Source organism: Eschscholzia californica, unplaced genomic scaffold (genome assembly GCF_041429995.1).
Source record: "Eschscholzia californica isolate CP2 unplaced genomic scaffold, dmEscCali1.0.p SCAF_5, whole genome shotgun sequence".
NCBI lineage: Eukaryota > Viridiplantae > Streptophyta > Magnoliopsida > Ranunculales > Papaveraceae > Eschscholzia > Eschscholzia californica.
This window is the reverse complement of record NW_028238472.1, coordinates 24,935,202-24,959,114: the sequence shown is the minus strand read 5'-3', so window position 1 is coordinate 24,959,114 and position 23,913 is coordinate 24,935,202. Positions and strand designations below refer to the sequence as shown.

The 23,913-nt window shown below is 37.5% G+C and overlaps 2 long non-coding RNA genes across 4 annotated transcripts; both read left to right on the top strand.

Moving 5' to 3' along the window:
* The first annotated feature begins 1,130 nt into the window (after window positions 1-1,130).
* LOC147537940 (uncharacterized) lies at window positions 1,131-3,667 on the top strand. 3 transcript variants are annotated; one of them, XR_015225469.1, is made up of 5 exons: window positions 1,131-1,563; window positions 1,794-1,897; window positions 1,952-2,229; window positions 2,410-2,586; window positions 3,192-3,667. It is a non-coding gene; the product is annotated as an uncharacterized LOC147537940 (long non-coding RNA). The 3 variants fall into 3 exon arrangements; XR_015225470.1 differs by lacking the exon at window positions 3,192-3,667 and having other exon boundaries at window positions 1,965-2,229; window positions 2,410-3,181; XR_015225468.1 differs by lacking the exon at window positions 3,192-3,667 and having other exon boundaries at window positions 2,410-3,181.
* Window positions 3,668-11,366: 7,699 nt separating this feature from the next.
* LOC147537939 (uncharacterized) lies at window positions 11,367-23,648 on the top strand. The gene is made up of 11 exons (XR_015226103.1): window positions 11,367-11,660; window positions 11,761-11,860; window positions 12,009-12,106; window positions 12,199-12,245; window positions 12,718-12,841; window positions 13,297-13,614; window positions 13,662-13,885; window positions 14,221-14,273; window positions 21,600-21,670; window positions 23,035-23,218; window positions 23,554-23,648. It is a non-coding gene; the product is annotated as an uncharacterized LOC147537939 (long non-coding RNA).
* The last annotated feature ends 265 nt before the right edge of the window (window positions 23,649-23,913 follow it).

Here is a 23,913-nt window from a genome sequence, read left to right as displayed (position 1 = left end):
TGACATATCTCCTGGTTTCTTTCCCGTCAACGTCTTGTGTAATTTCTGCGAGATTAACAGATTCTTCATCTGCATCCGCCAATAAGAAAAATCGTTTTTCCCATTGAACTTCTCTATCTCATATTTCCCTGTTTTGACCGTACCACTTCTCGATCCCATCTTCTCTTCGTTCAATCTCAACAAGGCTCTGGTACCAATTGTTATAAATAAAAGTCGCGGAAGCTATCGAACCTACCTAGAAATTGATCCGATTATGAAGATTAATCGAAAAGCTAAGTCAAAATCTAAATATGCAAACAGAATTTACGAGGTTCGGCTTTAAAGCCTACGTCCTCGGGCGAACAAGAAATCTTTATTGAAGGATAGATGAAGACGACTCACACAACCCGCAAGTTCGTCCCAAGATGGTACCGTATAGTAATAACCTTCTATACTATATCTTCGACGACCGAGAAATTTAACACCGCTCAAAAACTATGAAAAATTTCTCTCACTCTTGCTCTCTCTCTAGCTCTCTAAAGAAGAGTTGTTGAGTAGTTGTGTTGGTGATTTATACATTGGCCCTTAACCCCCTATTTATAATAATATAAGCCGGGTCCAATTTGTGAATCCAATTCACAATTAGAAACTGCCACAATTAGAAACTGCCACAAATTGGCTCCATAAACCGCCATTGGACAAACCGCCACAAGTCACCTAAACCGCCTCTCACAATATCCTTCTCGTGCTATTCAGGTGGAAACATTGTTTCTCATCTCATCTCCATTTAGAGCTTTCCGTTTAACTAATAGGTACTGGTAGATAAAAAAACATAAATCTCTTGGTTTCTATTCGACCCAGTCTGCAATTGAGAAAATTTTATGGGTTTGTTAAGTCTACACTGCTCATATTATTAATGTCCTTTACTAAAATAGTACTTCTCATTACAAGGAAATGGATTTGAAGGTCTATGTTCCAAAAAGAGGCATTTCTACAGTGTCCCTATGGTTGGTTGACTTTCTTATATGCTTAATTAATCAATTTGATTTTCTTATAGTACTTTTTAATAGAAGGAACCCGAGTTTGAAGGAGCAAGTTTTGAAAAGAGGCATGTCTACCATGTTCTTATGGTTGATTTCTTTATATGCTTGAATAATCAGTTTCATTACAAGATAAGATGCATACCATGATCTGGTGTAACTTGATATTTGCTAATTCTGCTATTATGGTATGAGTCAGATTAGTAATTATGGTTTGCTTCCTTTGGTTGTTGTTGGTTCCTGACTTATGCTCGACAACAATTGGATGTTCAAATGAAGGAATCCGAATATTTTTATGGTTGTCATTTTTTATTTCCGGTCACAAATGATGTTTGAGCATCTTGAAAACCTTAAATTTGATCTTTTCCAGGGATAACATGGGTGGAAGTTTGTTGGTACTAAGGACTTGCTTGTGTGGCTTCGCCAAGTAATGGCACACCACAGCGGAGTTGTTGCACTTGCTTTTCAAATTGCTAGGAACTATTATTTTCACATTTCTCTTGCTTCGTAGGAGGATTGAAAAGTCAGACTGGCATATGATAAGGTTCTTTTTTTGGTTATCACATGTATTTTGTCCCTTTTAATGGTATTGGTAGACGCTAAATAAATAGGTAAAGATGTCGCAAGTACAGATCATATTCAATAGGTTAGTATGAAAATCTGAAGGCACATAATCCGGAATCTTCTACACCTGTGTGCGCTTCTGTTATTTGAAGAGTTATATTCAATAGGTTAGTGTGAAATTAGTGTGGCTGAGAATCTTTTATCTTGTAGGCTTTTTCAGATGCTAGCTAGGACGACTTCTTCAAAATCCTACCCTGCGAATGTGAGAAAGCTGTTATCAACTTGTATGTCTGAAGGAGCATATTAAAGGAAAGGTAATCTCTTGTCAAGTGCCTGATGCTTGTTGGTAAACTTTAAACTGTGGGCAGATTTGTTGGTCAGGGAAATATGTTATATATATGTATGTGGCACTACAAATGTGCACATCCGAGTAGGAGAGTCGGGGAGAAGTAGCAGTAGCAAGGGCTTTCAGTCATTGTTATTGAAGGAAGGGGCCACTATCGGGGATTGGGACCATAACTTCCCACGGGTGTGCAGATCAGAATAAGAGAGTAGTGATAGGTTAAGGCGGGCATGCAAACATTCAAGAAAATGAAGGAAGAGTGAGAGACGAATAAACTGAAGTGAGATATCTTCAATTACATCTGTAAGTTTTAAGATGGACATTTTAATTTTTTTTGCATACTTTACATTTTGATGTGCAAATCCCAGTAACATCTTTGTGAAAATATTCATGGTAAATTAGGTGATATCTTGTTAGAGAATCTTTGGTTATTTTTCTTAGTCTGCATGTTTTTGCCTTTAATTAATGTCATTTTGTCTTCAGCTGCCATGACTTTAGCTCACTATCAAATTTGCAGAGCGAACAGTTGGCTCTGTGATTAGTTAAGCTTCTTTACTATTTTGTTTGTTAGTAACTGCAGATATTATTTATTTCTTACTCTTTTCCTTTTTAGTGTACCATGTTGGTTGCTTGAGGAAAGGTGAATTCTGTGTTTTATAGGTATGTATAAGTTTTGTTATGGGCTAATGACGTATTTCTCAGTACAGTATAGTGTAACATTCATACATGCTTAAACTCAAGAACTTCCAAAAGAAAAAAAAAATTGGTGCAAGGATATAAGATGCACTCTTAAACACTATAGACGGAAATCTTATTGAAAAAGACTAAGTTATGAAATTGATAATCTATGGAACCTCGAAGTTTAAACGTTAAGACCGTTGGTTACTGCTTTCTGAGGCTGCAACCATCTTTCTAGTATGTAATCATCCGTTACTATTTTTTTGTTCTCTCATTAGTTACATTTGATCAATTTTATTATTTTTTGTTAAAAAATTATATAATGTTTTCTGCTCGTGAGATACGCACAACCCTTAGAGATGTGTATGATATTTTCGAGTCTTCACTTGGAATTGGGAGGCTATTCTTGCAACACTGTGAAGTTTGTCGAATATGTAGCTTATTCCCCTCTCCCTTACCATACCATATTTTGTTGCTCTTGTTCAAAAGAGAGATATGCTGAACATTAATATATACATTAATAATATATGCATGCCAACATGGATATTGGAAATGCTATTTCTCTTACATTTGATGTGGTGTAACAGGCAGCTTACTGAGATGCAAGCACCAGTGAACTTTTGTTGCATTGCTAGTGGAATATCTTGATCAACAGCAACAACTTCATTGTAAAGTAATGAAGCGATAGCTGCGATACAACTTTAAGCATACTTTGATGGAATTATCTTCTTATCCTTACTTTAAAACTTGTGGGTATGTGTTATTTATATTTTTTTGCAGATCTTACTTTCCGATTTGCAAAGACATCAATTTGTGATAATAATCTTGGTAACTAAGTGGTATCCAGTAAGGATGCTCTTCCCATCCTCCTTTTAAGCTTGAAACATTTTAACTACCATGTAGTCAATTATTTAAATATTACTAATTAGGATGGGCACAGGCATAAAGTCTGTTTATTTTTCTTGGTCTGCATTTATGTTGTTTTTGATTGTCATTTCTCATAAGAGCTGTGACTTAATGTATCGAAATTGGATTCATGAAAGTAATGCTTTCTTACCAGGTATGCTCCTAGATTTACTTTATCTTGTGGTTGACTGTGTCCTCGGCTTCTTGTTATTATTACATTTGTACTTGTCTTTATTTATTGTTATTTCCTTTTTACGCAATTTTTTCGATATCTTCTTGATTGCATGATGAATTTTTCATGGGTTTTGCACAATAGATCCATTGGGTTTACTTTCCCATTTTAATTTGGTTTAATTAGGTTCGGGATCTATTGTGCACAACCCACGAAAAATTTGTATATGTATTTATTGTATATGAGGGATTTTTTTTCATTGGTTTTCTGTTATAGATTCATTGGTTTGATTTCTCCCTTTTAATTAGGTTTGCAAGGCATTGTTCACTTCGTATATGTTATAGAAAGAAGAAAAGTATTTTAGTTACTTTAAAAGTTTAGATAGTATGATGTTTTATAGACAAACCCAATACAATGTACCAAAGCAAGGTTATTCTGGTAACGTCCTTAATATCATAAATTTATACTAGGTTATAGCTTGTGCCTCCGGCACCGCGATTTGGTGAGCATTTACTTCGATAAGGTGCATTTACAACTATTTGAATACTCCTGTAAAAGATTTTTCTTTGGAGCCTTATTGGAATTGATTTGTAATTTCTACGAAGAAACCAAAAGTAACAAAGATTAGAACAATATAAAAGTATCATTGAGAGAGGCCCTATTGAGAATGAATTGTGAGCTTTCATCTTCTACAATGCTACAGTAATCCTCTACATGTTGCTAAACCAAACAAAACATTTTAAATAAAATACAAAACATGGTAGAATTAATTGAACATTAAAGAAGACAACTGAGATAGAAAAGACATTTCAAATTAAACTTATAATGATAAATGAATGCACTTCAAATACGCTAATGCAATCCTCAATGTTATTATGTCACAATTCACCATCTTAACAACTACACGTTTTGTTAATTTGAATCAATTATTCTTATCTTGTTAATATTTAGAGAGCTCAAGAGACCAAAAACTTGACTTGGAGATGTTAGATTGTTCCTTACTTGCCCATAGTTTATGGCTAGTGATTCAACTCTTGTAAATACAAAACCTACTAACAAGTAACAATTAAAACCATACAATGTATTTTTACTAAGTTACCTAATTAGACGCACAATGTAATTTTACTAAATAACCTAGTTAGATACACACACACAAACACACGTGTATATATATATATATGTACATCTATGCATATATGGGTATAGCCATGGAAAGAGAGAGAGAGAGAGAGAGAGAGAGAGAGAGAGAGAGAGAGAGAGAGGAAGTAAAGAAGGGAATGTAGAGAGACACCGAAGTCTTAAATTTATGTATGGTTGTAGTTTTAATGTTAATAATGAAAGAAGAATTTGGGAGGATGATAAATTCCTTACGTTACTTGGTTATAGTTCCCTTTGTGCATTAATGACATTCGTTTAAGTATAGCTCACTGTAACATCCACACATACTTAAACACAGAAACATCTGAAGGGAAAATGGTGTCACAAGGTATTCAGGTACGAGGTGGAACGATTTCTTAGGGATTTGTTCATTCAAGAAGAGAAGATCTAGTTTCTGAAAGCCCGTTTGGTGAATATGAATCCTTGCTGCTTGGTGCTCCTACGAAGGTGGTTTTCTTAACAATGGTGTACTGAAAGAAAGGTAAATTGTGGTTGTTATGCATTTTTTTCTATTTCGTATTCTCTTGCCATGTTTCACTGGTGGTGTTGTTTATATTTTCACCAGCAATAGTTGCTATGTGGGATTATAATGGATTTCAGACTTTTGTCCTGCCTTAAGTGAGTTATTTATGTAAGTGTAACTTGGTGAAATGCTCTCTGTTTATTCTCTTACTGACCTGACATTTACGTACTCGACGTTTACCGGAAAGCAAGGAATGAAACTTCGGTTTCGGTGGAAACTTCGGTGAGTCCAAAAGTGGGAATGTTTCGGTCTATGTAGAAACTTTACAAATTTGTGGAAATGTTAGTAGCCTTATTAACATCTCTTTAATATGAAAGGTTAGTATCTTAGAAGCCTAATATGCATTAAAGTAGTTAATTTAGAGGCTAAATGTAATTATTCACCTCTGATAAACCTAAAACACTTATGTTAGAGGCTAATCTGCAATAAAGTAGTTAGTTTAGGGGGTAAATTGAGATAATTTAGGGGCTCAATTAAATTATTCACCTCTAAAAATCCCAAAACACTTACTTCAGGGGCTCATCTGTAGTAAAATAGTTAGTTTGGGATTAAATCTAATTGTTTTTAACCTATTCTGTTAGACTGTAGGGCTATATTCACTTAAGAAATTGTTTAGGGGTGCTTTTGAGGTCACCCCTAAACAATTTCTTAAGGAACCCTTCAAAATAGTTTCTGGCACACCTTCAGGACATTGGGACAGTGAAAGAACGGGTGCCAGATAACTTTTGAGGGGTGCTTTTAACTTTATAACTTTTTAAAACCAAAACCCTAATTTTTTTTCCAACAGTCGCGCCTCTCTCTCCTTCTTCTTCTACTAAACCCTAATCTCTTTCTTCTCTTCTTCTTCACCCTAAACCCACCCATAAAATCTGAAACTTGAACCTATGAAGAAGAAATCAAGAAGATTTGATGAAGAAATAAAAAAGAAAATGATGAAGAAAGCAAAATTTTGTGAGATTTCGGTCGAAATCTTACACGAAAAGTTTGTAAGTGTGTTTTTGTTTCCATGATTTGAAAAACCTTGACTTGGAGATGTTAGATTGTTCCTTACTTGCCCATAGTTTACGCCGAGTGATTCAACTCTTGTAAATACGTAACCTACTAGCAATTAAAACCATGCAAATATACAATGTATTTACTAAATTACCTAATCATATACACATGTGTATATATGTACATATATATACAATGTATATACATATGTACACATGTGTATTTATGGGTATAGCCATGGAAAGAGAGAGAGAGAGGAAGTAAAAAAGGGGAATGTAGACAGACAACGAAGTCTTAAATTTATGTATGGTTGTAGTTTGTGTCAATAATGACAGGAGAAATCGGGAGGATGATAAATTCCTTAATTTACCAGGGTATAGTTCCCTTTATGCATTAATGACATTCTTTTAGGTATAGCTCACTGTAACATCCACACATACTTAACACAGGAACTTTTGAAGGGAAAATGGTATGTCACAAGTTATTCAGGTGCAAGATGGAACAATTTCTTAGGGATCGGTTCATTCAAGTGGAGAACACCTAGTTTCTAAAAGCCCTTTCGGTGAATATGGATCACTGCTGCTTGGTGCTTCTACGAAGGTGGATTTTTGAAAAATGGTGTATTAAAGGAAAGGTAAATTGTGGTTAACTGGTTGTTATGAATTTTTTTATTTCTATTTCGTATTCTCTTGTCATGTTTCATTAGTGGTGTTGTTTATATTTTCACTAGTTTCTACGTGGGATTATAACGGATTTCAGATATCGTTCCTGCCACTTCTTTTAAGTGAGTTATGTATGTAAGTGTGACTTGTGGAAATGCTCCCATAATATTTATTCCCTTACTAATGTAACATTGTAGCCTCATGTACCCGACGTTTACCAGAAACTCGCAGAACTGTGGCTCATTGATCAAGACTACTCGGTTAGAGGTGTAAAGGAGATGGAGATGGAGTTGTTGTGTAATTAGGGTAAATTTTCTTAATTTGTCTCGGTTTTAGTTTATTAATGCCAGGAGATGGAGTTGTTACTAGTTCCTTATACACGTTACACCTAAGTGAAGTTAATAGTGCATACCCTTCTTACTTGTTAGCATGGTTGATTCTTCGCCTTCGATCATATTTTTTTAATATTGATAATCAATCTGTCTTGTAGATCCCAATAGCACTTATATGGTTGTGAAATTTCATTTCGGGGACTCTGATCTTTGGTAGCTTATATGTGTAGTTGTTGAATGTTATGAGTCGTTTAAACTTGTTCCGATATCTTGGTGATGGGGGGAACTGATAAGTATCACTGCCTTTTAACGATGTCTTCTCGAATTTAATCTTCACATAAGTATGATAACCTCATTTCATGTCTGCAATGCAAAGTGTGAGGAAGAAAAGTCAACGCAAGCTTAGGTATGCTCGAATCACTGTATCGATTTTATGTTAAACTTTAGATGTGCTGCAAAAGAGGAGAAGCCATAAGGACATAATGTAGTTTGAATTATTGACTATGGTAAACTAGACTAAACCCTTAGAGGTTTGTGATAAAATAAATATCTGGGGACTGGGAACAGTAACTCAGGAAGGCTAGACTACACTCTAAGTTCTAGTATCAACTTGATTTGTAAAGTGTTAGTTTATTCGGATTGTTTTTGTTTTTGTTTGACTCTTTTTGTGTATTATTTTATTGGGTTTGAGTTTTTAGTTGTGTTTGCTTGTGTTTGTGCTATGTTTGTAGGTGTGCATGTGCATGTGTTTGTGTTTGTGTTCGCTTTTGCTTTTGCTTGTGTTTGGTTTTGCTTGTGTTTGTGACTTGTCTTTGTGTTTGTGTTTGTGTTTTTGTTTGTGTTTGTGTTTGTGTTTTTGTGTGTGTGTGTGTGTGTGGGTGGGTGTGTGTGGTTGTGGTTGTGTTTGTGTTTGTGTGTCTGTGTTTAGGCTTATGGTTGTGCTTGTACTTGTTTTTGTGCTTGTGTTTGTGTTTTATGTTTGTGTTTGTGTTTGTTTTTGTATTTGTGTTTTTGTATCTCTTTCTGTTTCTATTTTTGCTTGTGTTTTTCTTTCTGCTTGCGGTTGTGGTTTTTTATGTTTGGTGTTTGTCATTCTATAAGCGCTTGTGATGTAGGTCGGAGTTTGTTTTTGTTGTACTTGTTTGTGTGTTTTCTTGTAGTTGTTACTAGATGAGGTGCATGCATGTGTGTGTTATTGCCCTGCTTGTTTGTGACTTACTCACTATTATTTTTTTACTTGAAGGTGAATTCATTCACTTATACTTGCAAACGCTACTGTTGCTTTTCCTAATGCTAAAATCCTACAAAGAAATTGTTTGGATTGCGTAACTTTGAAATCGTCACTTCTATTGACTAAGTGAGTAGCTTTAAAATCCTTTTCCGTTGTTCGACTGCATAGATTCCTCATCCAATTGATTGTTATTGTGCAATGAGGGTTAAATTTCCTTCGTTGTTCTTTTTGTATTTTTTAGATCCAGGGAAATGGAGTTGTTCCTAGTTCCTTATACATCTTATGACAGACTGAAGTTAATACACTGGCTGGCCTTCTTCCATGCTAGCAATGTGCTTGTATAATCTTGATAACATTCTTTCTTTCAGATCTCAATGGCACTGAATATGGCAGCGCAATTTCGGATTGGAGACTGAAATGTGATTTCTGCTTCATATATGTGCTCTTATTAAATGTTGTGAGTCGTTTAAACTTTTCTCGGTGTCTTGGTTGTTGGGAAAACTAAGAAAAGCTTGATTTATTCCTGTGTTTTATAAATTTGTTATTAGAAGTATCGTTCCACTTTTCAGTATCTTCAAGAAGGTATCACTGCCACGGAACAGGTTAGAAGTAACCACACGTGACACGATGGTTAATAAGAATTGGTGAATGCAGTCTGCTTTTTCTTTTTTGAGTTTTGGTTGATGGTAGAATCTTGAATATGTAGAGGAAATGTACGGTCCAGTAAACAATTTTTGTTGGTTATTCAGTCAAATTATTCCTCCGTCCAAGTATGATTCAGTCAACTTTGTGCTTGTGCTCAAACGAAACTTGTTGTTGTATCCCCTGTATATCATTTTCCACATAAGACTACGTGCCGGCGAACTTAGAAGCACATAGGAGGATCCCTTCCTTTGGAAATTCACTGGACCTAGAATAGGTTGAATCTCCCACATTAGGTCTCCCTAGAAGGACAAACACAATGCAGAGCTGGTAGTTTATAAACTAGTTTTTTCATTTAAGTCGATATTAACTATTGCTCCTAGTCTTATGCAGTATATCAGGTTTGTTGTTAGAGGCATGATGTTCTACCAGAGAGCTATTGAAGGGTGTCTGATTCTGGTTTCTGAAATTGGTATTGCAGGTGTAAACGTGTTTTCTTGTTAATTCTATCATCTTATTTTATTAGGTGTTTTAACGGAAATAGTACTTTTCATACCAGAATAGGTTTCAAAGATTGAGTTGAATTAAATTTTAGAAGCCCATTAGAATTAAGAAACTTATAGTAATAAAATTGAGAATCATTTTTGTACAGAAGAATTTTAAGAGTGTCCGAATAACTACTCCAATTACTCGCTAAAATCGTGATTTTATTTCTAATTAATGTTGATTTTACCTAAAAGATTCAAAGAGTAAACACATCATTCCTGGTGAGAAGATGATGAAGGCATTTCCTTCTAAGTTTGAGGTCGAAGTTCGTCAAGCCAGGAATGATGATGTGAATGTCACGAGAATCCAAGGACGGATTTGGACCCCCACTAAATATTTCTATCACATTCTAATTTAATTATATCACTTTTTAATTGTTTGTTTCTTTCACTATCAAAATAGGTTTCCTAGACTGAGTGGAATTATATTCTAGAAGTCCATTAGAATTAGGAAGTAGTATTATAAACAAGGGCTTAGGTTTCAATCGAGAATCAATTAGAAGTATTCTAGAGGTTTGAAGAACAACTCTAATTATTCAAAAAAATTGTTTGTTAGGCTTCAAGAACGTTTGCTTTTTTTTCCTTTGTAGAAGTTTCAACTCAACATGCGCAGGAAGAGATTCAGTGCAGCTTTCTTGCTTATTAGATTGCTAAAGCCGATACATTTCATTAGGTCCGGTGTGGCTAATATCTTGCTTATTAGATTCCTCAACCTCAGAGATATATTTTCTACCATCCAGTTCATTGGGTCCGTTGTGGCTAATATATTGCAAGTAACTATGTGATTTCTTGTTTTGCCCGCTCATCTCCTTTTAGACCTTTTTATAAAGATGATAGTGGAAGATAAGAAACGCAGGTGTTTTGGGTTGTTTTCAACCAAGCCTTCAGTTTAGGCCTTTTGGTATCACGTATTTTAACCGATGCAAAGAAGCAGAAGTAGCACTACTGTTACTATATCAACATCAGTAAGTGACTGTGCAGGGAATGCAGAATCAACGGTATCTCTTTATAAACCCCCGTTCTGGCAATAGGCACTTACTTGACTGCGACAGTAACCTCAAAACTGACTGCGACAATTTAAATGTCGATCCCAATCACTAATTAAATGTCTAATCATTAGGTATTTGTTGATCACTCATGTTTCTTTTGCATAAATTCATTTTTCTCATATTTTAAATGAGTAGGCAGAAATCGATGAGAGAAGGCGAGCAACGTTTTTATTATTCACATTGAAGGGAGCCTTGACACTGGTTACCCTCCTGTTAATCTCCTTATTAGAATATGTAATTTTTTTGGTAAAAATTCAACTACACGTGAATCCGATTCGTTGTTTTCTAGGCTGTTTCGGCAGGTTATAGTTGGGCATGCTCCTCGAATTTCTCGGGTGCTGATAAAATTTGTTATCTAATAAGTAGAAGTTTTGGTAATGTAGATTTTGGTTGATCTTTGATCATGGAAAGCTGAGTTTCTTCACTAGTTGAATAAATTTTGGTTGATCTTTTGATCTTCGTAATCTTTCCGTTTAACTTGTTGATTTTTGTTTGTGTTAATGAGGCGGATAAGTTCACCGGGTAAGATTCTACTTTTTAATGAGTATAAGAAGATGTAGGTCAAGGTTTTGGAGGTCAGTCAACCTACTTAGTTATGCACCAACATGGTAATTGATCTCTAACCACTTCTTTGAATAGTGTTTTTCTTTCCGTGAGATTTGAGAAGTATTCTGGAGAGCATTACTATTCAGAACAGGCTAATCTATATCTAGCTTAACCGGAACTTAGAAAGCTCTTGAGATCGATCATGATAACAGAAAGCATATTGAGAAAACAAGCTATCAAAAGGGGAGAGCTCTGACAATCTCGAATATGAGCAAATTAGACCTTCTTGATTCAAATGTAAGCGATGATAATAAAACACTTTAGGCGTTGGATTCTTATGTGGGTTTTGTTCTAGTTGCATCACTATATTGACTGACATGTCCTGGTTTATCCGTAGGAAGTTTCTAATTCACAACTAACGATCAGAGTGAAGTCACAACTAAGGCAATCCTAGGTTTCAGAACAACTGGAACCATCTCAATGATTCTGGATAAAACGTACGTTATAATGATATTAACTTTTTATTGGCCTGTGTTTGTGTTTGTGTTTGTGTTTGTCACGTTGATTTACAGTAAAATATTGTGTCTACCTTTCATATTTCAGTAAAAACATTTTACTGAGGGTTTTTTTATATTGAGGTTATAGCTGCACTCAATTATGTTGAAATTTTGGATTCTGCTGTTATGTGATGGAGTCATTGCGTTCGAAAAGTGAGTTCCCTCTTTCGACTAAAGAAGCAAGAGGTAAACAGGCAGTTGGATCCTTTGTTTAATAAATTTTTTATTTCTTTTCTTTTATACGATAACCAAGCTGCTACCTCAAATATAAACTGCAGATCCGTTCTTGGGCATTTTTTTTGTGAGAAAGTGGAGGAACAGGTTGGTAAGTATGTTTTTAAGATTACTATATTGATCGGAGATGGTCGAGCTATTTGTAAGTCCATTAATTCAAATAATTGTTATCACTTTAAGATTCCTATTTGACCAACAATTTACTCGAGGAATATTACCATCCAAATAATTGATAAAAATGTTGAAACCTATCATTCTCTTTTACTCGAAACTTGAAATCTATAGTTTTGTCTCCGGAACAAATTTAGGATGGTGAGTATGTAATAACTAGTAACATCTAAGTTTTTATGTGCTAGAACTTTAGAGTTTTAATGTTCTCAATCCCAATTCTATCCCTATCAAATAACATCTCTGCTATAGTTTTTGAAGAAGTCTTTTTGGAACGTCATTTCAAATTTGTATCCCCATCTGATTGTTTCTTTTAGGATTGATTGCATATTAAAAAAACCAGAACTTCTTCTAATTTTTGTTTTCTAAGTCCATTCTGTTATTTTCTCACGTAGGTCTTCCCCCAAACCTCTATACCTACAATTATCGATAGAGATAGTCGTATGAGATCTACAACAAGGTAAGCTGTGCTGGTAGAGCTGCATAAGCAGTAGATGCGTTTTGGTAAGGTTATGGGAGGTAACTACATACTAATTCTCTTTTAACTCGCATCGAGGTGTTCGCTGCCAGTAAAATCTACTCCTTGCTTCACTTATAATAAAATTTCATTGGGTTTCCTACCTTAGTTGTAATTTTATAGTCTCTGACTTTATCTAGTACATGCATATGATTTTATTTCCTCTCATACCTTTAAGTCCATAAAATCGCTTTCCTTTTATTTAGCTTCTTATGAGTTTCTAAATCTTCTTTTATGACACTGTTAAAGGAGAATACATTTCAGGTGTTCAAAACTGGTATATTTGCATGAAAATTGGTATTCACTTATGAACAGGATATTTGCTTTAAGAGCGTGAATATTGATTATCATCTTTTAGCTTGTTGAGCTGAGAAAACGTACTCGCTTACGAACATGTATTTGTAGTCACGCTTTATAATTAATAAATTGTAACAAAGAGCTTAACAATGTCGTACAGTTTATTTCTTGCACAGTCTCATAAGCTTTGATCTTCGTATGGACTCTATTGATTATCAATGACTGGTAGTACAAGCTTCTTTGGAGAATCATATTGGTAAAAGCTTTTTCAAGGTTTGAGATCTGTTGGAAATCTATATAATATAATAAAACAGGTGGATGGGTGCTGACTGGGACAAAACCCTGGATAAATCCAGCCGTCCGTCCCACATCAGCATTCCTATCCGCCCTTGGATCAACATTGGTATATCAGTTTTATTTTCTCAAGGGACACATCTTATCACAGTTTGCAGTCATAAATTTTCCTCACGGGACTTCAGTATCATCAAACCTTCCAACGCCCTTGGATCAACATTGGTATATCAGTTTTATTTTCTCAAGGGACACATCTTATCACAGTTTGCAGTCATAAATTTTCCTCACGGGACTTCAGTATCATCAAACCTTCCAACGCCCTTCTTGGTCGACTGTTACATTTCTTCATCTTCTCCATCAATGACGATCGTTCTAGCTCTCATTCTCTCATCAAGTGTAATCCATCGCTACGATCGAACCCTAGACCCATTCCTAATTCTCATCTTCTCCATCAGGTGATTATTCTATTTAAACTTTTGATCTTTTATTCAGGAGTTTTTGGCATTATTTTGATTTATGGATTTCTTACTTCAAGGTGATTTGGATCCTGTCTAAGAATATGTTCTTCATGGTATTTTTGATGCGTTTGTTTTTATTATTTGTTGCGTATAGATTATGAAGGAGGTTATTGTTTTTTATCTTTCATCGTCGATGTTTATTACTAATAAAGTCATTTTAGTTAAATTTCTTACGTTGATACTTTTGTGCATTATTTTGTTATTTCACTATATTGATTTGAGATTTTTGATATTTTGTTGGTCTAATAAAATTTCATTTGGTTCTATTACAGAAATACAGTTGAACCTAACAATGGACCTTATTACTTGGGGAGTTGTTAAGGAGGTGAGTTTCTCAATTTGATTGTACACTATGTGTTTGATGAAATGTCTGACTAAACTTGGGGACATGTTAATACCTGTTGTGTTATAGAAAGTGGAACATCTACTAGCAGTTGAAAGTTTCAATCTTATTTTTTTTTTTTGAAAATTAGATTGAATATATAAAAGGAAAAAAGCTATTTACAAGAGTTGGGGAATACAAAGGCGATGTCTCACATCATCCAAGTATCCCAATTTAACACTACTTCAAGATAAGATACATTCTTATATTTCTCTATTCTCCTAATCCAAACAAAGATTGTGCCCTTCACATCTTCAATGTCAACCGAAGAGTTAAGGTTTTTCTCTCTAAAAATCTTATTGTTCCTATCACTCCAGATGCTCCATATTATCGCGGCAGGGACTAGCTGCCACACCTTCCTTCTATGCTTTTTCTTATAAAGCCCATCCCATTGAGTGATCATGTGATTAATAGAGTTAGGGGTACACCATTGACCGGCCATAGATTGAATAAAGAAGCTCCACAGGTTTGAGGCCACCTTACAGTGCAGAAACAGGTGCTCCATCGATTCTTCCTCTATCTTGCATAAGATGCATCTGTTAGGTATCTGGAATCCTCTTCTTTTCAACGCATCCACCGTGGGGATTTTGCGCAGCAAAGTTGCCCACATAAAGAAACCCACCCTAGGAGGCAGAGCTTTTAGCCACACGTAGTTAGAGACGCATTGCTCAAGCAAACTGTCATCTATGTCCAATCTCTTATAGCAATTTGACACGAATAGTGGCTCTTTCTCCTCAAAGCGCCATATTCTTGTATCCGTGCCTTCTCCCCAGCTGACTTCATGGAGGATTTGCAAAAGATGGACATACTGTTGGAGTTCCCAGTCATTCAAATTTCTTCTAACTGTTATGTCCCAATCCCTGCTAATACTGTTGAAAACCTTTGCCACAGTTGCTTTCGGTCTCATAGCCAGCCTATAGATACTAGGGAAAGTAGCTTGCAATGTTTCGGTCCCCAACCATAGGTCCGTCCAAAACTCAATTTTTGTCCCGTCACCTAACCTCCACTTAGTGAGGCTATGGTACTTCCCCACATTAGATAAAATGCCTTTCCAGACGCCACATCCATAGGAAGTTCTTTTACATTTATCTATCCATTCCTTATGGCACCTACCATATTTGCAACTTATAACCCTTTGCCACAGTTGATCCTTCTCATGATCCATTCTCCATAGCCATTTGGTAAGGAGGGCTTGATTCATAAGTGCTAGGTTTTTTACTCCCATACCTCTCTTAGCTCTGCTGGTAGAAAGTTGCTTCCACTTCATCCAATGAAGACTTTTCTGGTGCAAACTGTTGTTCCAAAAAAACGAGCCCATCTTCTGCTCAATGCATTTAAGGACCCCTTTTGGTATTGAGAACAGAGACAGGTAATAAGTTGGTAACGCCTGGAGAACTGACTTAAGGAGGGTTATCTTGCCCCCTTTAGACAGGGTATGACCTTTCCATGAAGCTAATCGCTTGTTGATCCTTTCTAGCACAGGATCCCAAAGCTTCTTGGACTTATAGGTCTCTCCCAGGGGTAATCCAAGATAAGATGTAGGTAGGCAACCAACCTGGCATCCAAACTCCTTAATCATTTCATGATTCATATTCTGGTCACCCACTTTAGTAGCACTATATATATAAGATTTCAGCATGTTCACCTTAAGGCCAGATGAAATTTCATACCATATGAGGATATCTCTTAGGAACCTTAATTGGCTACCATCCTCATCTATGAAGAATAAGGTATCATCCGCAAATTGTAGATGATTTATTCTTTCCCCACCATTGTGCACGTTAAAACCTTTTACCCAACCTTCTCTCCCAGCTACCTGCAGGCACTGGCTAAGAACTTCAGCCACTAACAAGAATAGAAGGGGAGACAGGGGGTCCCCTTGTCTAATTCCTCTAGAGCTTTGAAAGACCTCCGAAGGCCTACCATTAATCAGGACGGAGAAGGTTGCAGTCGAAATACAAGAGTAGATCCAGCTTCTCCATTTGTAACCAAACCCCATTCTTTCCATAGTTTTGTATAAGAAATCCCAACTAATTCTATCATATGCCTTTTCCAAATCAGCCTTCACTACTAGCCCACTGGTGCCTGCTTTCCTCCTGGAGTCAATCAACTCATTAGCTATCAACACTCCATCCAGGATCTGTCTGCCATTGACAAACGCTCCCTGGAAAGGTGAAATTAGGCTGCCCAAGACTCTAGACAGCCTTGAGGCCAGGACTTTAGAGACAATCTTATAGGCTCCTCCCACCAAACTGATTGGTCTGTACTCTTTGAAGCTAGAGCTATGATGGGTTTTGGGAATAAGTACAATGAAAGTATGATTCAGCCTCCAGTGGAATTGAGCTCCTGACATAAATTCACATATCATTTCCATCAGGATGGTTTTAATGGTATCCCATGTTCTCACAAAAAAGGATATAGGAAAACCATCCGGCCCAGGAGCCTTGTCCTTAGCTAGCTCCTTAAGTGCACACAACACTTCCTCCTCTGATATATTTGCTTCCAGAAGGTCAGCTTCTACATCAGACAAGGAGGGAAGGTGCATATTGTCTAGGCCTGGACGCCACAACCTCGGTTCCTCATACAAGTTGCTAAAGTATGTGACAGCCTCCCTTCTGATCTCCTCCTCCTCAGAGATTGCTGTCTCTTCCTTCATAATTACACTTATCCTGTTCTGTCTTTTTCTGCACTTCATAATCTTATGGAAATATGATGTGTTCCTGTCCCCAGCTTTCAACCACTGTGACCTGGATTTCTGTCTTAGGCTAATCTCCTCGAGGCTAAGTAACTTATCCAGATTGGCCTTCATCAGGTTCTTTGAAGTGAACTCACTATGAGATAGGCCTTGACTTTCCTCTTTCACCTCTAAATCCTTAATACCATTCTGCAACTCATTGAATTCCTTAGAGAAACATCTGAACTTCTCTCTCGACCAGGATTTGAGTTTATCTTTCAGGAACTGTAGTTTGGTCCATTGTGTGTGCCCAGCTGAGGTTCCAGAAGGACCCCCCTGCCACCAACTAGCTATGTTGTCCTTGAAATCTTTATCCAACATCCACACCTCCTCCATTCTGAAAGGTGGGGGGTTGGTCTGGTCGATCTCAGCTCGGAGCAAAAGGGGAGTATGATCTGATGTGGGTCTGGGTAACACAATTTGTTCAACCCCAGGGAACTTATCCTCCCAAGTCCCATTGATCAAAAATCTATCCAACACACACAAAGTAGGGGATTCCTGATTGTTTGTCCAGGTGAATTCCAGGCCTTGCTTGGGCAGGTCTAACATAGCATTCCTATCAACCCAATCCCCAAAATCTCTCATAGCAGGTGAGATAGTAGAGTTGCCTTTCTTTTCATGGAGGAATCGGATTACGTTGAAATCACCACCTACACACCAGGGTTTATCCCAAGTAGCTGCTACTAAGTCAAGTTCGATCCATAAATCTTTCCTCATAGAGTTCACACAAGGTCCAAAGACACCGGTAAAAACCCATTCAAAATTATCATTCATATTCTTAAACAAAAGAGAGATGCTATACTTGCCTTTCAATACATCACACATTGACAAGGCAAGTGAATCCCACAGACACAAAATACCCCCTGAGGCACCCTCAGAGGGAATCCCATCCCACCCACACACATTAGAACCCCACAGACTACGAAATAAAGAAGGCTGAAAATCACTAACTTTCGACTCCTGAATACATAACAACGAAACATCAAACTGTCTAACTAGTCTACGTACTGCTAGCTTCTTGCCTGGCTTACCCAAGCCCCTTACATTCCAACTAAGAATGTTTAGGGGCATCGATCATCCTCGTCCCCTTGTCTTGAGTTCTTCTTATCCTTCTTAACCCTCTTGGACTTCCTCTTCCTGTCAGTTGAGCCCCAAACGACTTTCTTCAACTCAACTCTTTTCTTCTTCTTCTTGCCTTTGCCTCTGCTAGATCCTTCAATTGGTTCCTGGTCCGCAGAACCAACATAAGGTACAATCGCTCTGCATTCTAACTCCTGACCTGATGGAGGGGCGATGACTGAGAGTGGTTCTACTATCATGGCTTCCTCATCCCCGGTGGTATCTGTGTTCTTGAAACCCACCTCAATGTTCTCCTCCCGAAGGATTTGGATCACCCTCTCATACTCTTCCCCCCCTGAGAATCCCAAATTAGCTCCGGTTCGAAGGAGGTGCTCCAACCTCTCATCTTCATTCATGACAACAAACTTCTTAGCAGGTTCCTCTGCTTGTGCCTCAACTTTAGGATCCACGTCCTTACCTCCTATCTTGATACCTGATGCTTTCCGCACCACTTTCTTCTTAGGGCCTTCTCTAGACTTAGGAGACGAATGGGAAGTTCCTTTACGTTTCCTAACATAGGTAATTCCTTTGGCCCATTTGTTTGCACTGTTCACCAGGTCGGTCATAGCTTTGACCATTTCTTGACGAATTTCAATTCCAATCATATCCTTCATTCCCGCCAACTTTTTTGAAATATCGTCTGGGTCGAGCTGGATAACCGTCCCCGCTTGTGCTTTTCCTTTCCTGGGATCTCTGACAAAAGGTGTTTCTGTCTCCTCTGCAACCGATTCTGTCTGATTCCCTGTAGCATCGCCCACCTTACTGCCGCTTCCACCCACCGACCGTCCTACGTTGTCTCCTTTGTCATTATCCATCCTCTTCTCCGGGAATGACTGACCACTCGCCGGCGGTGGAAATTCCAATACTGTCGCCGTATCCTTGTGGTGCCAGATCATCTCATGCTTCTCACAGATAGTAATGGTTTTGAAATCTATGTTGTATCCAACTCCATCCACTAAGAGAACTTTTCTTTCAGCCAACTTTCCCCCATTCTTAACTTCCACGTTAACTGAAGCAAACTTGAGGTTTTTCAGATACAGAGTATCCTCCCCAATCTCGACAACTTCCCCTAAATCTGCTACCAGGTCAGAGAAAACTCTTTCGTTCCAGAGATTAAACGGAATACCAGACATTCGTACCTCCACCAACTGTTGGGTGATGACCACCGAATTGCATTCTGGAGACCATGGCCTGAAATAAATCGAACCCCTAGCAAAAGGGTGAATCACCGACCTAACCTCCTTCAGGATCTCAAGGGAGGATTTAGACCAAATAATTGCATCCTCTTCGGTGAACGGACGTACCTCAAAGTCCGACGAGCCGATGATGTTCCTAACAACCACTTCCACATCCTTCCACCTACTGTCATGACATTCAACCGACACAACCATGGTTTTGGACCAGTCTACCAAATGAATCTCGGACGAAGCCATTAGAGGGTAAGAGGAAGAGGAAGGAGAAAGAGAAGGTGCTTTCGAGGAGTGAGAAGAGGGTTTGGGGATGAAAGAGTTATGGTACTTACCTCCTTTCTGAACATGAGCTTTATAGGCATGTGTCCTCTCCTTATGACGTCTTTTCGTATTCCCAACCGTTGGAGCAGGCCTAGCCGCGTCGGCTGCTGCCGCCGTCACCTGTTGCTCTTCCACCTCGGTATCCTCTAGGACGTCAAATCTGTTGCTGATGGCCACTTTATTAGGTGTTATCCTATTCCCCAGATGGATCTTAGAATAAGGAATGGATGGAAGCACCCTCAATCCTATATTACCCGAAATTGCTTTCTTGGCCTGAAAACCAACCTCCACCAAAGCCTTTAACTCCGCCGCCATAAGCCTCCATCCACTGGCTTTAATCCCCATTGGGATGCAGACCGACTTCCTACTATTGTTACCTTCCCCTACCCTATGAGCCCAGATGAACTCACCTCTGGAGTTAACCATACTTTCCCATAACCAGAGAGAGGAGCCATCTCTAAATCTAGACATCTTCCTGTCTAGAATATTTCTGTCTCTATCCTTAGCCAACTCCGATAAGAAGTCAGACAGACTCACTATACCAGAAGACGGAAGATCAATACTCCATTCCCTGAAGAAACCGAGCTCAGATACACCACACCTACCATATCTAGACCTAGAGAGAAGATAACGTTTATGTTCTATTCTGATATTCTTATCGTACATGGTTGTCTTTGACTGAGGCCGGTGAGACGGTACTCCCTTTTGATGCAACTCAGGTCACCAGACGGCGCTATACCAGAATCCAAGATTCTGTGCAATGGCAGTAGCGGTGGGCTGGTTTCCTGCGATCTCCAGGGATGAAATGCTACCGGACCTTAGCTAGGGACTACCTCTTCTCCGATTAGCACCCAACACACTGGTCCTATCGATGCACTCAGTTAACCGGTCGGCGCTATACCAGAATCGAAGATTCAGTGCAGTGGCGTTAGCGGTGGAACGGTTTAGCTGCGATCTTTAGGTTTGGTGTGTCCGGCGTTCGTTGGAAAAGTGACCTGTGTCAGAGCTTCTCTCTCCTCCCTCCAGACTCTTACAACCACCTAAAAACGATAAGTTTCAATCTTATTCGCTCAAGGTTATTGTATATAGTCACCAATTTGTATTGAATCTGAATATGTTATTCTCATTTTTTTTTCTTCATATTTGCTGTTAATAGCTATGTTTACTTTCCCCATTATCATCGGATTGCAATTACGTTGTTTCAACTTCAATTGTTGAAAGAGGATAATGTTAGCTTGTGGAATGCATATGAGGTAACTTGATCATTGAAGATATCTAGATTTTTCTTATCTCCAAACCCGGTGATATTGATGATGCTCATGCATCATTATAATCTATTTGTAAGCAAGCTTTTGGTCCTACTTTTTGTTACAGTGCTCATGAATCTTTTTTTTTTTTTTTTTTGAGAATTCGACTACGGTCTACGTTAGTCGTTACAAGGCATAGATGCATCATGGAGATGTAATGAGCACGATAACCGCCTAATTTAAACTGAGAATGAAAGAGTCCTAAAGCCTGACAACGAAGAGGCCTATAACCCGACAAATTATTACATTATTCATAGCCTAAATTACATAGGATAAATCTTGATGGCAACTGCGTCCACTGAGACTCGATCCCACGACCTCATGGCCTTAAGAGGGGTGTCCAACCGTTACACGAAAGGGTGGTGGACATGAATCTTTAATTATGAGCGTCGCAGTCACTTTGATCATGTGGGCCCTCTTGCTTACTGAACTGATATATGCGGGTATAACTGTGAGTTGTTAAACCTTACTCCACTAGCTATTTCTTCTACTTTTCTAGCTCTCTAGACTTCTGTAAATTCTTTCACTAAAATTTATCAATTAAAATGATTGGTGACCTTAGTGGTGGAAACAATTAAATTGTTACAAATTTTTTTAGGAAATTTGTAGGCGGGGAGTTGATTGCCAGCATTATCTACACCAACAGGCTTTGCTACGACATCTAATCAGGTATTTATGGTTTCTGTGTGTTAGCTCCTCCATTTTGTTCTTATGTTTTCATGTGTTTTAGTTTCACAAGCAAGGGCTGATTCATTTTATCAGGTTTTATTATGTTTAAAACTCACTGTCAATTAGGATAAAAATAATTCTAGGACTCATGAGCTCACCTCTCTTTTCTAGCTTAGGTAGTTTGGTAAGCAAAAGGGAAATACTTTCTTTGTTCCTCTATGCTTCTACCTCCTCATGCTTTTATCTTCTTACTATATTGTTTGTTACATTCTATTTACTGTTTACTGAATCAGAATTGGAGTAGATGCAGCCTATGACGGTCTTCGCCCGGTTGTAGAGTTAACTATTATGTGTGAAGGAAACGTGTGGAATTACTCACACAATTAAAACAAAACCAACTTAGTCCTTATAATAGTGTTTGTGTCGTCCGACCCACATCAGCATTAGTCCTTTACTTCCTCCCGTTCCTTCTCAACGGACATATCTTCTCGGTTCTATTACTTCATCCTCTCCCTTCCCAAAAGATATATCTTGTCAGTTCTTGTTTTCCCTCTATAAATCCTCAATCCCTCTTTCTAACACTTTAAAATCCTCCAATTTCAGTTACATATCTCTCTTGCAATTTCTTAATTCTATGTCCAGAAGAAACAAAATCATTAATTAGAAATGTAACAGGCAGATGTCCAAAAGAAACAAAATCTTAAAATCCTCCAATTTCAGTTACATATAGCTTTGGCATTATACTTTTGGAAATGATAACAGGCAGATGTCCAACTGAACCCGAGTACGGTGAGGAAAGAGATTATATATTGGATTGGATTTCAACACATCTCAATTTACTCGAAGATACATTTAGAGGTCTTGATAAGAGGGTGTCAGATTAATGCAAAAAAAAAAAAAAAAGAGGGTGTCAGATTCTTTCAGAGATAGCATGATCAAAGTCGTGAAGATGAGATGTGGTAAAGACGTTCGTTGATGTTGATCCTTATATAGTCATAAATATTGAAAAGAATCTGAAGTGTTAATAGTTTGTAAGTTTTTCTGTTTATAGTTTGTTGGTTGTCTTCACAGGTTTAGTGATTGTATTTAGATAACTTAAATGTTGTATGGAGGAAATGATATGGAATTCGCGTTACCAACAACTTTTTATAGTGTAACTTAATGCGACAGTAAATGGTTACTTATTTGTCGGTTTTGGGCAGATAAGTAGGCTTTATTTAGTAGTGCAACAATAGTTTCGCAATTCATTTGTTTTCACTTATACTTGAAAAGAGTTTTTTACTTGCTCTGATGATAGTAAAAAAATTTCCTATCATCAGTTTTATTTTCTTTTCTCAAGGGACACATCTTATCACAATTTGCAGTCATAAATTTTCCTCACGGGACTTCAGTATCATCAAACCTTCCACTGCCCTTCTTGGTCGACTGTTACATTTCTTCATCTTCTCCATCAATGACGATCGTTCTAGCTCTCATTCTCTCATCAGGTGTAATCCATCGCTACGATCGAACCCTAGACCCATTCCTAATTCTCATCTTCTCTATCAGGTGATTATTTTATTTAAACTTTTGATCTTTTATTCAGGAGTTCTTGGCATTATTTTGATTTATGGATTTCTTACTTCAAGGTGATTTGGATTCTGTCTAAGAATATGTTCTTCATGGTATTTTTGATGCGTTTGTTTTTATTATTTGTTGCGTATAGATTATGAAGGAGGTTATTGTTTTTTATCTTTCATCGTCGATGTTTATTACTAATAAAGTCATTTTAGTTAAAATTCTTACGTTGATACTTTTGTGCATTATTTTGTTATTTCACTATATTGATTTGAGATTTTTGATATTTTGTTGGTCTAATAAAATTTCATTTGGTTTTATTACAGAAATACAGTTGAACCTAACAATGGACCTTATTACTTGGGGAGTTGTTAAGGAGGTGAGTTTCTCAATTTGATTGTACACTATGTGTTTGATGAAATGTCTGACTAAACTTGGGTACATGTTAATACCTGTTGTGTTTGATGCACCCGAAAAGGTTGCACACCCAAGCGGGGAGGTATCAAGTAGTAATCCGGCAAAGCCGGGATCGATCCAAGGATAGTAAGGCATTTGAAGGATGCCTTGGATGGAACATGGTAGTTGTCCATCTCGTCAAACAATACAAATTGAATGGGTTCATTGCCCATTCAAATTGTTGACTGTTGCATCAAATGGATGCATCCCATGGGATGAGATGCATCCAT